Below are 18656 nucleotides of genomic sequence, written 5' to 3' on the forward strand. Positions count from 1 at the left end.
ACCTAAGAATGCCTAAGTGCAAAACTGCCCAGGCAGCAGAAGTGCTCACAATTCTGGGAGCAGCAGCTGGAGGGGACCAGGCAGCACCCAGCCATCACTGACAGCAGAAGGAGGGACTTCTTCCTGGGGTTCCCAACTGGCATTGTGGAGCTGGGCTGCTCACGGACACAAGACAGCCCCCAGTCTCTAGGACATCCTTCCCCAAAGAAGAATTTTCAGGCTAGTGTGAGCAGATTTAGAAGGAAGAGAGAGGGCTGCACACCAACCTTCCACCCCAGCTCCTCTGTGTCTTTCTAATGAAGACAGAACTGATTTTAAAGAACCAACGTGAGGTGGGTTTATCTTCACAGACTGCACTTTATTGACAGCAGGTCCAACAGGGAGGCCTCTGGCTGCTGGGCTCCTTTCTGAGGCGCGCTCAGCCTGTAGGGCAGAGACCACGTGGAAGGCATCGCCCTTCCTGGCTTCCCTGGGATCAACATACCAGCATGTGCTCCGTGCAGTGTCAGTGCGTCACACGCTCACGGAGTTTTCCAGGACACGTTTACGAAACTCTTTCCTTCCTGACATAGTCAAAACAAACTCCATCTTCCTGGGGCGATGAGGTCAGACTCTTGCCACACACCTGAGGTTGCAAGCCAAGTCCTAAAACTATGATAGTCTAAAAGAATATAACAGAAAATCTCTAAAGGGCATATAAAAGAGAAAAGCTAGAGATTTGCACATGTGTATATGTATATATCTGCATATATCAGTTATATATATATATATACACACACACACACATATATATTCCAATATATGTATACATGTGTGTATATTATACACACATCTATTTACATAAATGTGTTATGTGTACTTCTAGTTGCAGATATACAGATAGGTTCAAACACACCCACATAACTAAATAATAAATGTGCACTAGGAAAGCCAGAAAATAATAGATTTCATTCAAGTACTCACCTACATTAAACAGAATAGAAAATGGGAGTTTGGGTTTTAAAAAAATTAGTTCTAATGTAATTTGTTTATGGTTACAAAACAACCAGATGGAAAGCAGTCTGGGGAAAAATCTGTTTCATCACTGGAGTGCACAAACACAATTAGAATGCTAAAAACATTAAATCTCATGAAACTGAACAGAACAGGGACTTTTTTTTTTCTTTTGAATGGCGATTAGATGAATTATAGCCACCTAAGCTCAGTAATCTCTTGAGACTCAATATTCCTTATAGCATCAGCTGTGGGCAAAAGAAAAAGAGCTGGCTAATTTGAAATCAATCATTAATATTCATTTTTTATCTTGCTGCAGCTGTAGTGACTGTGGTCTGTCATCTTTACTTTCCATGTGGCAATTCATTTCTTTTGAAGAAAGCAGGATTGGCAAGTTTCCTTTAGTTGCTTGCTCATTCCTTCATTTGTTCATTTTCTTCTTGAAAGAAAAAAAAACACAACAAACCCTAGAGTGCTTTTCAAGTGACTTTTGAGCAACCTGAGCTGAAATGATTAGATATCCATTTATTGTGACTAGAGAATTTTTTTCTTTTTTAAGCTATGTGAGTATTTTAAGCATACTTTTCATTGATTATATTTCAAGTACTAGGAGTTTTTAAAAAGTAAAACCACAGAATAATTCTTGCCATCCATTTCAACAGAAATCTAAAATTAACATACATAGAAAGCACACTGAACAAAAATGTTCCTTAATTTTTTAATCAAATCGTATTTTTACTATCAAGTTCACTTAAAAAAATTTTTTTAAGTTTATTTATTTTTGAGAGAGAGACAGAGTGCAAGTGGGGGAGGGGCAGAAAGAGGGAGGCACAGAATCGGAAGCAGGCTCCAGGCTCCAAGCTGTCAGCACAGAGCCCAACGCAGGGCTCAAACTCATGAACCATGAGATCATGACCTAAGCCAAAGTCGGACGCCTAACCGACTGAGTCACCCACGTGCCCCTCTAGTTCACTTTTAATAAATATATTTTTATCTTTAAAAATAGAAAAAAATCTGGTATCCTACCATACTCATATAATCACAGTAAGCATTTGAACTTTTTCATCATTTTTTCATTTGCATAGATTTCTGCTAATTGTTATCAAGTTATATTAATAATGTTTGATTCTGCTTTTTAGACTTATCGTTAGCTCCCTGATGTTTTTCTTATGACTATATAGTTTTCCTTTTCATAACTGTGGTAAATACACATAATGCAAAGTTTACCATCTGAACCATTTTTAAGTGGACATTTCAGTGGTGTAATCACATCCATACTGTTGTGCAACCAGTCTCCAGAACTCTTCATCTTGCAAAACTGGAACTCTACACCATTAAGCAACAGTGCCCTATTCCTCCTGTCCTCCAGTCCCTGAGAACCACCATTCTGCTCTCTGTCTTTATAAATTTAACTACTCTAAGTACCTCATGTAAGTGGAATCATGCAGTGTCTTTTTGTAGCTGGCTTCTTTCACTTAACATAACGTCCTCCAGGTTCATCCATATTGTTTCAGTGTCTGAATTTCCTTCCTTTTTATTTATATGCCCTATTTTGTTTACCCATTCATTGTGGATGGACACTTAGGTTGCTTCCACCCTTTGGCCACGGTGAATAATGCTGCTGTGAATGTGGGTGTACAAATATCTCTTCAAGACCCTGCTTTTAATTCTTTTGGATATATAACCAGAAGTGGGATTGCTAGATCATATGGTAATTCCATTTTTATTTTTTTTAAGGAACTTCTATACTGTTTTCCATAATAACTGCACCATTGTACACTTCCACCAATAGTGCGCAAGGGTTCCAATTTCTCCACACCTTTGCCAACACTTGTTATTTTTTCAATTTTTTTTTCATTGTAGCCACCCTAACAGGTGTGAGCCAGAATATACAGTACCCTTAATGAGCATTTTAAATGACTATATAATATGTTGTCTGGTATATATCCATAATGATTTACTTAACCATAACCCTTTTGTTAAATATTTACGTTTGTTCCCATTCCCCCCCCCCCCAATTATAGATAACGCTGTGGCAAACATTTTCAGTATATACTTTTCCCATGTTTTAAACTTTTAAACTTTTCCCATGTCTCCTTTGGGTAGATTCCCAGAATTAGACTTATAGGTTTATGTTGAATAAGTCTTTATTGCTATTGATATATTTTACTTTAATAACTTTTCCTGTTAGGTATTGATTAGCTTTGAAATAATTTGCAGGGAGCAAATTATTGGGAGCCTACAAACTACATGGGAGCCTTCCAGGGGGGTTCTTTTCTTTCTTTCACCTATGTCCCAAACAACATATCACACATGGAATAGTCTGCCTAAAGCAACACTTCCTTTAGGTTTTTCATGACACTGCCACCAGAATTTCTCTTTTGAAAACACAAAGTCTGGAGCGCTTGGCTGGCATGTGAAGAGCATGTGACTCGATCTCGGAGTTGTGAGTTCGAGCCCCACATTGGGTATAGGGATTACTTAAATAAATAACAACTTAAAAACAAACAAACAAACACAAAGCTCATGTAGTTGATCCCTAGTGTTCTCAGAGTCAGTATTTGCGAATTTGCCCAATGGCTAAAATTTACTCATACCCCCCAAACCAGTGTTCCCAGTGCTCTCAGAGACAGTCATGAACATGCACAGAGTGGTGAAAAATTGGAGTCACTTAACATGCATGTTCCCAGCTGAGGTCAAGGCTCATGGTATACGTGAGTATCCTTTTGCAGTGTATTTAGTGCCACAGTTTCCACACTTTTGTGCTTTTTGTTGGTGACTTCACTGTTTAAAATGGTCCCTGTGTGTAGTACTGAAGAGCTTTGTAGTGTTCTTAAACACAACAAGTGATGTGCCTTGTGGAGGAAATATGTGTGTTAGATAAGTTTCATTCAGGCATGAATTACAGTGCTGCTGGCTGTGAGTTCAGTTATGAACCAACAATATACATGAAATAAGGTGTCTTTTACAGAAACACACACTAAACAAAGTTACGTATTGAGCGGCTGATGAATGTGTTGTGACCGGACTCACAACCCTGAATATTCCCCTAGAAGGACAAGCTCAGTATTCGCCAATTCAGCGTTACCGGAGACTTCTAGAACATCACTGCCACAAACAATGAGAATTGACTGTATTTGTATGCTTCGTTTAAAAAAATTTAAAAACTCATTATTACAGTTTATATTTACTAAGTCTGTCATTTAAGGCCTACACCTTTATGCCCTAAATGAGTTCTTTAACCTTATCTTTGCCTAATCCCCAGTGTGGACTTTTGCTGCTGAGAAAGATTCACCTACAATGGTAAGAGACAGCTGCTTGAAATAAATGCCTTTAGTTCTGCCAACAGAAGGCTATCTGGTGGTAAAAATAAATTCTGCTCTCAAGGGCACCTGGGTGGCTCAGTTGGTTGGGCATCCGAACTCAGCTCAGGTCATGATCTCGCGGTTTGTGAGTTCAAGCCCCGCATCGGGCTCTATGCTGACAGCTCAGAGCCTGGAGCCTGCTTCAGATTCTGTGTCTCTCCATCTCTCGGCCCCTCCCCTGCTCATGCTCTGTGTCTCTCAATAATAAATAAACGTTAAAAAAAAATTTTTTTTTTTTTACAAATTCTGCTCTGAGATTAAATTCTACAGCAAAAAGGCCCTTATTTCTCAGGCACCTTAGAAAAAGGCTCTTGCTCTTGTATTTCTCCTGGCAGCACCCTGTCTTGGTCTTTCTTTGTTTCTAGGAAACTGTTTTGTCGTTAGCATGTTACTGCTTCATCCAGAATCCTATAGCCACATTGGGCTCTAATTTCCCTGTGGATGTGAGCTCCTGGCACACTGATGTTAACTCTGACATTCTCTTAGAGTGTATTCAGCCTCGTGGCCAGAAGCGGCTCCAGAAAGCATAACTAAATAGTGATATCACAGAGTGGAGCCTTTGTGGGTGAGTCCTAACATTTTTAATCAGCTTTCAGAGGTTTCTGGCACTAAGAATTGCAGATCATGGGATTTAAACCCGTATTCAACTCCAAGTAGATTTCTTGCTCTAATGTCAACCTTCTACATCACCCTAACCCTTCGATAGTCTGATATGTCTTTACGGCCTGCATGACGGTGTTGAGGGAAATAAAAAGAGTATGGCATCCGCATTCACCTCTCAGCTGATGACAATGTAGAAGTAGCATCATTGTGCCAAGTAGCACAGTAATCCTGGCGCTCCGGGCAGTGACCGGCAGCAGTCATCAGTAGCGGTAGGAAGAAGCAGAGTAGCGAGAGAAGCAACCGCAGTGTGGAACAGGCTCAGGAGCAGACGCAACATGACACCCCTCCCCCAAACGTGCTTGCAGGCCAGCCACAGATCTGTGTCCTACACCATGCACAGACATGTCACTCCCACAGAAAACCACTACCCATGTGATTAAGTCCAAATTCTTCAGCCTCAAACTCATAAACTGGTGCCAGACCCCCCTTCCCCCACCATTTCCTTCTACCACACCTCCCACCCTTGCTGTTCTCCAGTCCAGCACTTTCTTTCCAACCTGGTCTACTGACCCTGTGGGGGGATTACACTTCTTTGCTCAGTGGTTAGTTCCTCTAAACTGTCATCTTTGCTGGGCCTTCCCAGAACCACTCAGATCCACACAGGGTCACCCACCCCTTCCTGGGTGCCCTATTGCATCTTCTTATCCTGACCCTAGAACCACCTGTATTGGACTATGGTTACTCATTTTTATGTCTGTCTCTTCTACCAGGCTACAGAGCTCGCTGAGAGGAGGGAGAGTCTTTCTCCTGTTTGTGTCTCTTATGTCAGCCTGGTGCCTCACATGCAGAGGTGTAAAGGGTGTCCTGATGATTAGATGAATGAATGCAGGGACACATCTTTGTGATGTTAATTAACGTACTTTGGCCTCAGGGGTCCTAGCTGGTAGCTCCCGTTAACGTTTGGCTGGGAGAAGGTAAGTAGGTGGCAAGACTTGCTGTTCTAGGAAAGAAGGAAATAACAAGAGAAATTCCAAACGGACACTAAAGGGAAGTGGAAGATCCACTCCGTCCAGTCCAGTGGAGAGAAGGAAGGCGAAAAAGATGGAAGTCCAGAAACCAAACACTTCGTCAAGTATGTTCTGACTTCTCTTCAAACAAAATTCCAAAGAAGCGGGTCCTGCTAGTTGAGGAGACATGGAAAGCAGGGGGATCTTGTGCCCTACTCCCCCATTAGAACTCCGGAAAGAGACAAGCAGGATGACCCCAAGGAAACAGCAGGCACCCACACTCAGGGAGGGTGCTCTGATTAGTCTCCAGAGGCCCCTCTCTTCCTCTGTGGCTGAAAGGTAACTGCCATGATGATCAAAGAAGAAATGGTGGGGCTATTTCTGCACAGAGGCCATGGCATGGACAACATAAACCAGAGGCCAAATGCAGAACTCAGCTAAGACACAAAGGGATTCACAGTAGCACCAAGAGCAGAAGTGAGGTCCAGTCTGCAAGTGAAGACCACCAGGCCCTGCGAAGCCAAGGGAACAGGCCACAGACCACCAGCCTCAGGCTTCAGCTGCAGATACCAACAGAGCCCTGTGACCTGGAGGACTTTGCGAAGTCTAAAAGGCCCAAGAGATCTATGTCTATGGGCCCAAAGCCCTCTTCCAACCCACAAAGTCATATCCATATCTGATCACAGTTACTGCCTTGGGAAGAGCAGGGACTGGGAAAGAAATCTAAAAGATGCAGTATTGATATGTAAAAGAGCAAGTTAGATCATTCAAAGCAATTAGAATATATATTTAACTGGCCAGATGGGAGTTCCCACTTCACCTTCCTCCAAAAAGTGAGAGCCTGGCAGGAGGATTTGCCCAGCTAAACAAAACTATATTTTGGGAGGTACATGCACTGCTGTATGCTAGATGAATTTTCCAACCCTACTATCAATGAAAAAAAAAAAAAAAGATGAAGGAGAAGCAATCAGGTAGATACATCTAGTGAAAAAGGCTCCCAGCAGTGAAACAGTGATGGTGTTCTGGGGACTTCTGTGCCATTTTGTCCAACAATATGCCTCCCGTTTACACGTTCACACCTTCCTCTTTTGTGAGAAATCTGTACTTCCTCAAAACACTGAGGAGAAGAAATCAAGCTACTTAAACCCTGATTCTGGGTTTAAAAGTCAGTGGCTGCTGCTGCTGCCACTCCCGTCAGGTATAATTTACATCATGGCTGCCTCTTGCTGATACCTTCAGAAGCTCTGTGAGTGCACGGGTGTGTGCATGTGTGTGTGTGTGTGTGCACATTCATGTATGTGTGCACACGTGCCACTCTTACTGATCTTTGGGCTGGAGGGGCCTCAGGGAATCAAAGTCCAACGTTCACAGTTTACAGTGAAGGGTGGGAGGGCTTGCCACCTACCTTGGTGTGAGTAGACAGGGAGTAAGCAGGCCCCCTTGACTCTGACGCCGTGAACTCTCCGGTCTACCTGCAAGCCCTGCTTCCCAGTTCATACCTTTGGCTCTTCTGGCCTCTCCAGCAAGACCTCAGACTTGATGCCAAAACCCAAGTGCAGACTCTCTCAGTTCTCTGCTCTACATGGCTTGTCTGCCCAACTTCTGAATCTGGCTCCTACAGACCCTGCAATCTGTGTGAGAACTCCAGAACTGGGCTCTTTAGAGTAAGAAAGGACACTGGTTGCTTCCTTCTCCTCCAAAGCCTCTCAACTGCTCTCCTGGTAACTGCTGACTTCCCTCTGTCCAGCCCACCACCTGCCACCCTACCTGATGCTCACAGCTTGCCCTGTATCTCTCTGGCCATGACTGGCCCTGGTTGGCCCTGGCCTTCCCACACCTACTCTTAACTTTTATTTTTGTACCATTCTGAAAATTCACATGGGGATATATTTTGTTATAGTTAGGGTTACTACATACTCATACATGTAGGTACCATGAAGGGTAACATGCACCGATTCATTTAATCCTTCAAGTGGCCTAAGATATTGCTGTTTTACTAAGGGGGAAACTGATGTTTAGGGGCGTTAAGAGTTTTACACAAAACCACACAGCTAGTAAATTGTGGAATCCGAATTTGGACCTATGTCTGCTTACTTCCAAGGCCTGTATGCTTAGCTCCACGTGAGCAGTCTTCACCCTAAAGATGTTCCTCTGGCTCTGAACCCACCTCCCAATAATTTCCAGACAAGACCCCTACTCTTTGGAACCTTCATTAATTAATTCATGCCAATGAACAACTTGTTTTGTTTTTTGTTTTTTTCCTTCACCTACATCTCATTGTCTAAGGACAATTTTTTTCAAGGGTAAAATAACGACTCTCATGTTATTATAAAATAAAAACAAGTAGTGCTGAGATGCTGAAATGAATTTAACTTGCCTGCAAAACTGGTCAAGATCTGCAGGGCAATAATCAATTGCACGTGCCACTGCTCATTTGCATTTTTACAGACAACAATCATTTGCATTATTATTATTTTCTACAACTTAGAGTACAAAATGTCTCAGAGATAATGGAAGGTGGACATAATGTGGGAGGGTGTTACACAGAACACTCAGCAGTTATTTTTACACATTTTAAGGTCTTTTGCACTTTTTGACATCCTGAACATAATATTTTATGATATGAATGTATCATAATGTAATCACTACACACACACACACACACACACACACACACACACACAAATTGGTCTAGATTCAACTTGTGGAGAAACATTTTCTCTTCAGAATGAATATAATATAAGCACCTAGTCTTCCAGCTTCTTTTTTTTTTTATTTTTTTTAATGTTTATTTATTTTGGAGAGAGAGACAGCATGAGCAGGGGAGGGGCAGAGAGAGAGACACACAGAATCGGAAGCAGGCTCCAGGCTCTGAGCTGCCAACACAGCGCCCGACGCGGGGCTCAAACTCACAAACTGTGAGATGGTGACCTGAGCCAAAGTCGGACGCTCAACCAACTGAGCCACCCAGGCGCCCCTTCCAGCCTTCTTCAAGTGGAATCTATCAGAGATAAGAATTCCTCAACCAACCATGTATTACTCCAAAAAATTTCCCCCAATATCATAGGTTACTAACATTTTCCAAAACAGTGTCATGCACAGATTGTACTAGGATAGTCACCTCCTATCTTTAACGGTGTCAGTGTTCACACGGCAGTCAATCACGGTACATTTTCACAGAGATAGGAAGTTTTGAAGACCCAATTAAATACTTTGACTAGAAATCAGCCTTTGCTTTGACAAAACATCCTAGCATGAAACAAATATTTACCAAAAATATTCCTAAAGGATATGGGTCTATCTGTAAGATAGAACCCACTAAATTTCTTCCTTCCCTAAACACCTGTTTCCTGCCTTGAGAATTGAGGTTCTTTTGGTCACTAGTAATGGCCACTTGCTGAGTAAGGACACACCTGGTAAAAGGAAAAAGCTCCAAGACGCCAGGCACAGCCACCCAGGAGGGGTTTGGCAACTGGTGTTCAAGATTCGGTATTTAAAAGTCACCTTCTTGCCTCCTGAGGGAAGCAGAATCTGAGATAAGAATTCATATGCGAATACTTTATTTGGGAGGTACAGGAAATACTTGCAGAGGAATAGGGAAGAGAACAGAGTAGTAGGCAGGCAATAAAGGATGTCTGATTAAGCCACTATGACAGCGGGTGACTGAAGCTTCATCTGGCAGGGAAACTGGAAGAAATGGTGCAAAATAGAAACCCAGATGTATCCTACCCCAGGGGCAAAGGACCTGGGGTAGTATTTATATATCGACTCCCGGGAGCCATTGATTGAAGGCTATTCTTGAGAGGTGCTGATTTCCTGGTACTTCTAGCCTATAGATTCTGCAAATAAGGCCTTTAGACTCAAAGACACAGATCCTGGCAGCTAGAGTCAGCCAGAGCCACTGAAAGGCTAGAGGGAGAAGAGGGGCTGGGGAGAGGAGATATTGCTAGTTCCTGCTACCCCTCAACAGCGGCTGAGGAAGGATAGTTTTCCCTCCAGTGCTCAGCATTAATGTGCCTCAGCCTCTCTCTTGGCCTCGGCTTTCTTGCTTTTTCTCCTGCTACCATATTTCCCAGTTTTAATTCCAGCAAGAGAGAGCATGAGAGAGAATCTGATTAACAAACTCACTTTATCATCATCCTTGGTACAGAGCTTATCGCCTTGGGCCAGTTCACAGACGACCGGTCAGCCTCTGGACTGGCTGTCCTGGGAGAGGACCTAGAGACACCTGTCCAAGAGACACCTGGCTCTAGTGTCTGAATGTAACAGTCAAGTGACACAGAGCATGAGCACTGCTCCTGGAGAACAGCCTGGGGCTGTGAGCAACACAGCGCCTGGGAGCCAGCAGGCATCATGCACCGTCTGTGCCCACACAGAGATGGCACAGGCCTGCCTCTGTCGGTTCCACGCTTACATTCACCTCACTGGGGGGGAAAGGTGGGGCTTGAAGTCATTAAAATCCCTCACCTGAAGCTGTGCTTTGCCATATTTATGTTTTCCTTTAGAATGTAGTTCCTCTGGCTAGTCCTAATTTAAAACTTACATTCTACCTCTTACCATTTCCATCTTCTCACGTGACTGTTTTCATGAACCAGAGCCTGATGTATGTGCAGTAGGATTTCACTGTATCAAGAAGTGCTGTAATTCTTGGCTTCCAGGAGCACATAACATTTAAATGTGAGGCCACTGTATTCTAATTGAACCCCTGGCTACCTTTTTTATGCTCCCTGAGGGGCCTTGTTCTCTCAGATATATGTTCTCACCATGTTTTCTTTGTAGCATTCAGTGCTCTGTACAACTTCTCTTTTGTTGGGTGTGTTTTTTGTTTTTTTGTTTTTTTTACTATGGGTTTCCTGACTCCCCACATAAGCCTCAGAAGGGCAGATGCCAGAATGAGGTGTTCAAATTAATATTTGTTGACTGAAATTATCGTTAAAGCAAGGACCTTAAGGTTTTGTTTGTTTTCTAGAAGAGTGTGGGGGAATTAGTTTGGACTGACCCAGTAGTATCTGTGGTTTTGTTCACAATGTGACAAGGACGTGTACTGGGCTGGCAACCGGCCAGCGGACAGAACTGAAGTTGTGGCCTGGGTCTCATCAGCATGGCTCAGGCCAGCAGAGTCCCGCCTTGGAGATGAAAATCTCGTGAGGAACCATCAAGTAGCTAGTGGGTTAGGGACAAGTGAGCCGGGCAGTGAGCAACATGGAAACATCTGGCAGCCATCAGGGCAAAGGGCAGAGGGTAACCCACTCAGACCTGCCTCTTGCCTCTCTTGGTCTGGGCGAGGAGAATTCCAAGTCAGGGAGGGAATTCACAGCAGTCACATTGCTGACAGCAGCCACCCCACCGCAACCCACACTCTGCATGCCAAAGCTCTCACAAGGCCAAAATAAACAGCTGCAGAAAATGATTCTTCGGGAGATCTCCAATACACTGTCCTTCTGGAGATGCTCGTGGAGATTTGCACTCACTGAGTGCCAAGAATCAGCACTTACATTCATCATCTGTGTTCTGGTCTTCTTTTCTGATTGTGGAAATTTACATTGGGTATGAAATTTTAAAAAATTTTAAGTAGATAAAATTAAGTAGACAGAACGTCAATATTTTCTATCCTGACTGCCCTGTATCCAAACAGTAAAGCCAACAATACATCAGAGGAGAATAATAAATGGCACTCAACCTTTATGTCATTCATGAAAGCTATCCTTTGGAGAAACTGAATAAATGAGAACAACTTCCCCTAGGAAACATTCCTATAAAGACTTCGAGACTGCTGTTAATTGGCTGAGTAGCTTTCAAATCAAGGGCAATGTAGGCAGAGGCTGATTATCTCCAAGTGTAAGAACAGTAAAACATTGAGTTTCAGAAAGGCATGGCAATTAATTGCTGGTTAGGCTTAGAACTCATAGAAACCACACACTTGCTGGCATTGTCCTATGTCACTGAATGTATGGAGAAGAAATGGATTTCTGTGGTACATTAGGAAAAAAAGTTTTATTAGAAGCTCCAGTGTAAATGTAATTGCTAAACTGTAAGAAAGGAGAAAAATCCAGATGTTCAAGGCCCTGGATCAGGATGTGAAGAATGTGTCACATTAACATGTTCACTGTTAAAAGTAAGTCTCAAGGGCAGATTATTCAAAGAAAAGTGGCAGCAAAGAATTTCCCAAAACTATGAAGAATTCTCTCTCTTTAGTAAGTGCACATCTATAAATTCCCTTTGTTCATTTTCAATGCACATTATTCTTTTTGTTCAAACTGATAATAATGATATATTCTGAAATAATGTTCTTTAAGTTAAATTTAGAGCTTCAAAACAAGCAGGCTGATATTCAATCTCAAAAAGCCCTGAGGTTTCTAACCATGTTTCCAAGATTTACTGCCAAGAAAAGAGATTGGTTCTAAAACTACATGACGGTAGGGCACCTGAGTGGCTCAGTTGTTAAACATCTGACTTTGGCTGAGGTCATGATCTCATGGTTCATGAGTTTGAGTCCCATATTGGGTGAATTTAAGCCCTGCTTTGCGTGAGCTCTGTTTTTCTCTTTCTCTCTCTCTCTCCCCCCCCCCCCACCTTCACTCACTTGCACCCTCTTTCTCTCCCAAAAATAAAAATAAAACTACATGTAGATGACAGCTTTTCAGAACTCCCTAACTTCACAGTGTTCTCACATCCAAAGGCATCGATCCCATTTCATTCCGTTTCAGCCCTTCCTTAGCATGACCATGCCTGTCCTGAATAGTCCTATCATCAAGTCTGACCACTGCTCTCTGTCCTGTACATTCTCCTAGTCAATCAATGCTGTATCTGTACTATAACCCCTCATTAGGAAGTCCATTCATTCAACAGTGTATTAATAGCCTACTCTGTGTTAGGCATTGTTCTGACAAGACATCAGTGAACGAGGCAGACAAGAATACCTTGGGGGGTATGGTATCCCAAGGTAGATAGTAGACCATAGACATAATAATGAGTAACATGTTATGTGAGAAGGTGATACATGCTCTGGAAAAAATAGGGCACACTAAGAGGGATCAAGGAATGGCAGGGAGAGAGGGTTGCATTCGGTGGGGTGCTGCAATCATCTTGCACCAGCTCTTGAGAGTTGATGTGGCTTCTCTTTGCCAGAGCCACATTCAGCTATATCAATTCAGTGACATCACGTTGGTAACTTGAAATTCCTGAACATTTGCACCATGAAAATGTGCAAATGAGACATAGTTCAGCTTCTTTTTTCCCAGAAGAGCATCTGATAAACATTTACCAGTGATTACCAAAATCACTGGTGTGATTTTAAATCAAATATTGACATTTGAACAAAGACATGGATGAGGTAAGGGAGTCAGCCTTGTGGGATCTAGAAGAACATTTGAGGTCATGGAACAGCCATAGCAAAGGCCTGAAGTAAGGAGCAAGACAAGCATGTTGTAGGAATAATAAGAAATGCAGGGGCTCAGTCAGTTAAGCATCCTACTTTGGGCTCAGGTCATGATCTCACAGTTCATGAGATCAAGCCCCACACTGGGCTCGGTGCTGACAGCATGGAACCTGCTTGAGGTTCTCTCTCTCTCTCCCTCTCTCTCTCTGCCCTTTCCTTCTCACACACACACACACACACTCTCTCTCTCTCTCTCTCTCTCTCTCTCTCAAAATAAGTAAACTTAAAAAAAAAACAAGAAGTACAGTAAAACTGAAAGCAGAGGGAGTGGTAAAGATGAGCTCAGTGGAGTAATTCGAGACAGATTGTGGAGGATGTCATAGGTCATTGGAGGGACTGTACTTTTTACTTGGAATATGTTGGAAAGCTATTGGAGATTTTAAAACAGAAGAATGTCAAGATCTAATATACTTTTTATTTTAAGTTTATTTATTTATTTTTGAGAGAGAGAGAGAGAGAGAAAGAGAGAGTGCTAGTGGGGCAGGGGCAGAGAGAGAGGGACGGAGAGAATTCTAAGTAGGCTCTGTGCTGTCAGTGCGGAGCCCAACGCAAGCCCAATATGGGGCTCGATCCCATGACTGTGAGATCATGAGCTGAGCTGAAATCAAGAGTCAAACACAACCAACTCAGCTACCCAGATGCCCCACGATCTAATACATTTTCAACCATTTTGACTGTTATGTTGAGAATAGATTGAGGTGGGGAGAGATGATGGGAAGTAAACAGATATAAGCAAGACAAGATATTCTGGGTATTCCATTCTATTGTGTAAGTGAAATATGATGGCTCAGAGTACTAGTAATGGGTGTAGTGAGAAATGGTTGGCTTCTAGACATATTTTGAAAGCACCTACAGGAAGTGCTAATTGATTGGATTTACAGTATCCAAGAAGAGTAAAAGTGGACACCAAGACTTTTGGATTGAACAGATGGAAGGATGGAGCTGACATTAACTGAAAAGTGGAAGACTATGGGTGGAACAGATGCAGGAGTAGGGCAGGGAGGGATAATCAGAAGTTCTGTTCTGGACAAAAATTAGTTTGAGATATCTATTATGTTGAGTGAAAGATGGATGTACAAGTCTGAATTTCAACAAAGAGTTCTGGACAGGAGATAGACATTTGGGAGACATAGGTGGCGGTTAAAGTCTTGGGGCAGGATAGCAATGCCAAGGAGTACAGATAATGAAGAGAAAATAAATGAGGATTCAACTTTAGGATATTCCAAGGTTAACAGGTCAGGGAAAAGAGGAGGGCCAGCATAGGAGAGGGAGAAAGGAGCAGCCAGAGATGTGGGAGAAAAACCAAAGGTATGGTGCCCTAGAAGCCAAGTGAAGAGATTGTGTCAAGCAGGAGGAAGTGACCAACTATGTCTAATGCTGCTGATTGCTCTAGTAAAATCAGAATTGTAAATTGATTAGAGTATTTAGCAAAATGGAGGTCACCGGTGACATTGACTTGAGTATTTCAGTGGAAAGAAGCCTGACTGGAATGGGTTTAGAAGGGAATGGGAAAAGGGAAATTTAAGACAGTAAATATAGGAGACTCTTTCAAGGGCATCTGCTGCAAAGTAGAGCAGAGAAATGGGGCAGTAGCTGGCAGCGGAACTGAGGTCAAGTGTAGGCTTTGTTTTGTTTAAAGATGAGAGAAATACAGCAAGTTTGCATGGTGTTGGGAAAGAGCCAGTAAAGAGAGAAACTTCAGAAGAGGGGAACTTTAGTCCCTCAACCTCTAAGGCTGGTTTCATTTCCCTCTTTGCTTCATTTCCCTCTTTAGCCAGCCTGATCCCATGACTGGCCTTTTCTATTATGCCTTTGCTAACCCCCTAGAATGCCTCCCTTTTGTTACTCCTTCTTTTCCAAGCCCACCATTTTCTTTCTTCTCTAGAACTCTTGGGTTGCCAGTTGGCTTTACTACAATAGATTTATGCTACTAACCTCAACTGAACCTACAGAGCTGTCCAAGTGTTCTTTTATTCTTATATTCTTTCATGGTTTGTTTCCTAGCAAATGACCAGCAGTGTTTATTCTAATTTTTAAAAAAATACTCTTAATCAGCATTCATTCAACACACATTTATTGAGCAACAACTGTGTTGCAGACCCTGGGGGCCTGACACTCAACCACCCCACTGCTCCTCGGACTCTCAGCATATGACCTTTACTCCACTTTACCAAAATGACTGAATTTCTTCGATCTTCTCCCCTACGTTCTCAATTTGTAAAGACACCCTTTCCATCATTATTTATAAAAGATAAAGTTTCCTTGCTTATCTCAAAGATTAACTCTTTTACTTGGGCCTTGATTCTATACTCTCTTACATTTAATACTTTTAATTTAACAATATTTAATATATTTAATGTCCTACCAATTAATCTCATTATGTCTTTAACATTGTCCCTCCCCGATTATGGCCCCCTTCCTTCCTTCCAGAGGTAACAACTATATTGACTTTTAAACAAATCATTTTTGCTTTTCCTTATGATTTTTTTCATATATATATAAGATATATATACACATATATAAATATAAATACATTCATACAATATACATATAAGATAAATATATGTATATGCATATACATACACACATATATGTGTATGTGTGTATATATGTGTGTATATATATAATTTTTTTTAACAATATAGTGTTCACTTTTGACAAACCTAGAGTTCTGTTTTGTACTTTAAGTAAAATTAAAGGCTAGTTATGTATGGAGACAATTTTGATAATACTAGATCAGCCAAAGAGATTCTCTGGCTTATAATTTGGCTTCAGCTTCCCCTTTTGGGCCCTGTGTACAGGTCATAAGTGAGTCCTGGAAACATGGAGTTAGGGCATCTGGCAGGAAAATGGTGAGGGGTGGGGTGCTCTGCATTCCCCTGCTAAGTACACCATGGCTTCTCTTCACATTAGCCTGCCTGAAGCTCTGATCACTTTACTCTCGTTATGTCCCATCTTTTTTATTATTATTATTAATTTTTTCTTATTTTAGAGAAAGAGAGCATTAATGGGGAGAGGGACAGAGGGAGAGAGAGAGAGAGACAGGGAGAATCTTAAGCAGGTTCCATACTCGGTGTGGAGCCCCGACGTGGGGCTTGATCCCACGACCCTGGGATCATGACCTGAGCCAAAATAAAAAGTTGGATGCTCAATCGACTGAGCCACCCAGGAGCCCCTATTTCTGCTCCATCTTTAATTTCTCCTGTTGTCTCAAGAATAAATTCTAAACGATCAGGACAGCATTATAGTCTTACATAAAATCCTACATAAAGTTTTCGTTACCTTTAGAGCAGTATTTTCCCCTATTCCCCTTTTTGCTTCTTATGTCAAACTAAACTACTGTAGCTGTTACACTGAATGAGCAGGATTCATAGGACACAATCAGAAGACAACCTGGTTCCTTCCCCTCATAGCCCATCCCACCTGCTCTGGGGCACTCGTCACTATCCTCAGTGAAGTTTCAGGCAGCTCACCTGTGAATAATGAAAAGTTCTGTGGTCAACAGGAGTCCTAATAATAGCCTCATTCCAGTAAACTGTTGAGTCACACGTAGAACTCCAAATCTCACTCAAAGCCTCTCTTCCCCAATTAAGGCTGCTCCAAACTGATGCTATGGGAAAAGAGAGCATGATGGCTTCTTTTTTTTTTTTTTTTTTTTTTTTACTGTATCTGAGCTTCTGACCATGCCTCTCTGTCCTCTGTTCATGGGGCTAATCCTGGATCCTCACAGAAGGGGACCCAGGGAGAGACAAGGGTAGGAGCAGGACAGTTTCTGCCTTCACTTGTGGCAAGGAACCTGGCACTGGTTTCCTCCAGCTGGAAGAGGTTTAAAGCTGGTATTTCTCTTGGTGTGTGTTTGTGGATCTATGGAGGCTCCACCTGGAATATATCCCTCCATTACTCCTGAGATAGGGATGATTTTTTTCTCCATCCAATGTCTTCCCTCAACCCCTGGGACTTGGGAATCCACTCCTTCTGTTAAGGTCACAGCCTGCTTTAAGAAGACTATTGGGCAGACTAACTCTCTCTCCATTGTGGCCACTTCTAACCCAGGGAATAATCACTCAAGTACCCTTTGTCCCAACAACTTCCATTCCCTACACAATTTTCCAGTCATAGACTTTGACTTTAGGATTTTCCAGTCACGGGTCCAGTAGCAGCCTCTCATCCTTACAGAATCCAGTGGGCACATCTCTGAGTAGTGTCCTTAAAGTTCCCTTTTAATTGGCTCAAGAGGAAAGGAAATACTTCCAGAGGGGAGAAGGGCTGCCATAGTACTCCCACAACTTTCTCCAAAGAAATTAACTGTCAGATTTCTAATCTCTTGCCAACAATAATCTCTTGTATGTAAATTCTAATCTTTTGTACATCCTCCAATTGTGTAAGGTGCCAAGAGATGCAGAACTGGTTTTTTGCCAACCTCCTCTGAAAGTCCTATGAAGGTGGACTGGAAACTTAACTTTGAACAAACAGGTATGTGTCATCAATTCCTTTGATTCTAACTTTTGGGAGCTGCAACTAAACTGAGACAGAACTTGTTACAGGATACTATTTTCTTCTAAAAGACTCTGGGCTTTTCTCTGGGCTCCCTCATGTCGTTTCCTCCATCTGGAATGTCCATCTTTCCCGTGTCATCTATAAGGCTCAGCTCAAAGACCACTGCCTGCAGAGAACTGTCCCAGATTCCCACAGCTACAAGTGACCTCTCCTTCCTTGCACCATTTTTATCCTTCTCAAACAGTGGTTACTCATACTCTGCCCTTGCATTGAAATTATTCCTGAGCATGCATTTTCCCTTACTGAATATAAAAGCCTTTGCCGCAGAGAATCTGCCTGTATGAGTTTGTCAGGGTTGCTATGACAAGTACCACAGACTGAGAAACGTAAATAACAGGAATTTGTTTCCTCACAGCTCTGGAAGCTTGAAGTCTAAGATTAAGGTGTCAGCAGGGTCGGTTTCTTCTGAGGGACTCTATCCTTGTCTTGTTGATAGCCATCTTCCCTCTGTGCCTTTACATGGTCTTTCCTCTGTGTTGTCTGTGTCCTAATCTGCTCTTCTTATAAGGACATCAGACAGATTGGCTTAGGGCCCTCCTCAGTGATCTCATTTAACTGCAGTCACCTCTTTAAAGATCCTGTCTCCAAATCCAGACACTGACTGATGTACTGGGGGTTAGAACTTCAACATATAAATATTGAGGGGACATAATTCAGCCCTTATCAACACTTTATTATCTTTATACCCCAACC

At 42.3% G+C, this 18656-nt stretch overlaps 1 long non-coding RNA gene across 1 annotated transcript; it reads left to right on the top strand.

The window, feature by feature from the left end:
- Positions 1–17014: 17014 nt before the first annotated feature.
- On the top strand, positions 17015–18229 carry LOC123609802. Its single transcript, XR_006717969.1, has 2 exons — positions 17015–17254; positions 17793–18229. It is a non-coding gene; the product is annotated as an uncharacterized LOC123609802 (long non-coding RNA).
- Positions 18230–18656: the final 427 nt, after the last annotated feature.

Source organism: Leopardus geoffroyi, chromosome B2 (genome assembly GCF_018350155.1).
Source record: "Leopardus geoffroyi isolate Oge1 chromosome B2, O.geoffroyi_Oge1_pat1.0, whole genome shotgun sequence".
In the NCBI taxonomy this organism is placed as follows: Eukaryota; Metazoa; Chordata; class Mammalia; order Carnivora; family Felidae; genus Leopardus; species Leopardus geoffroyi.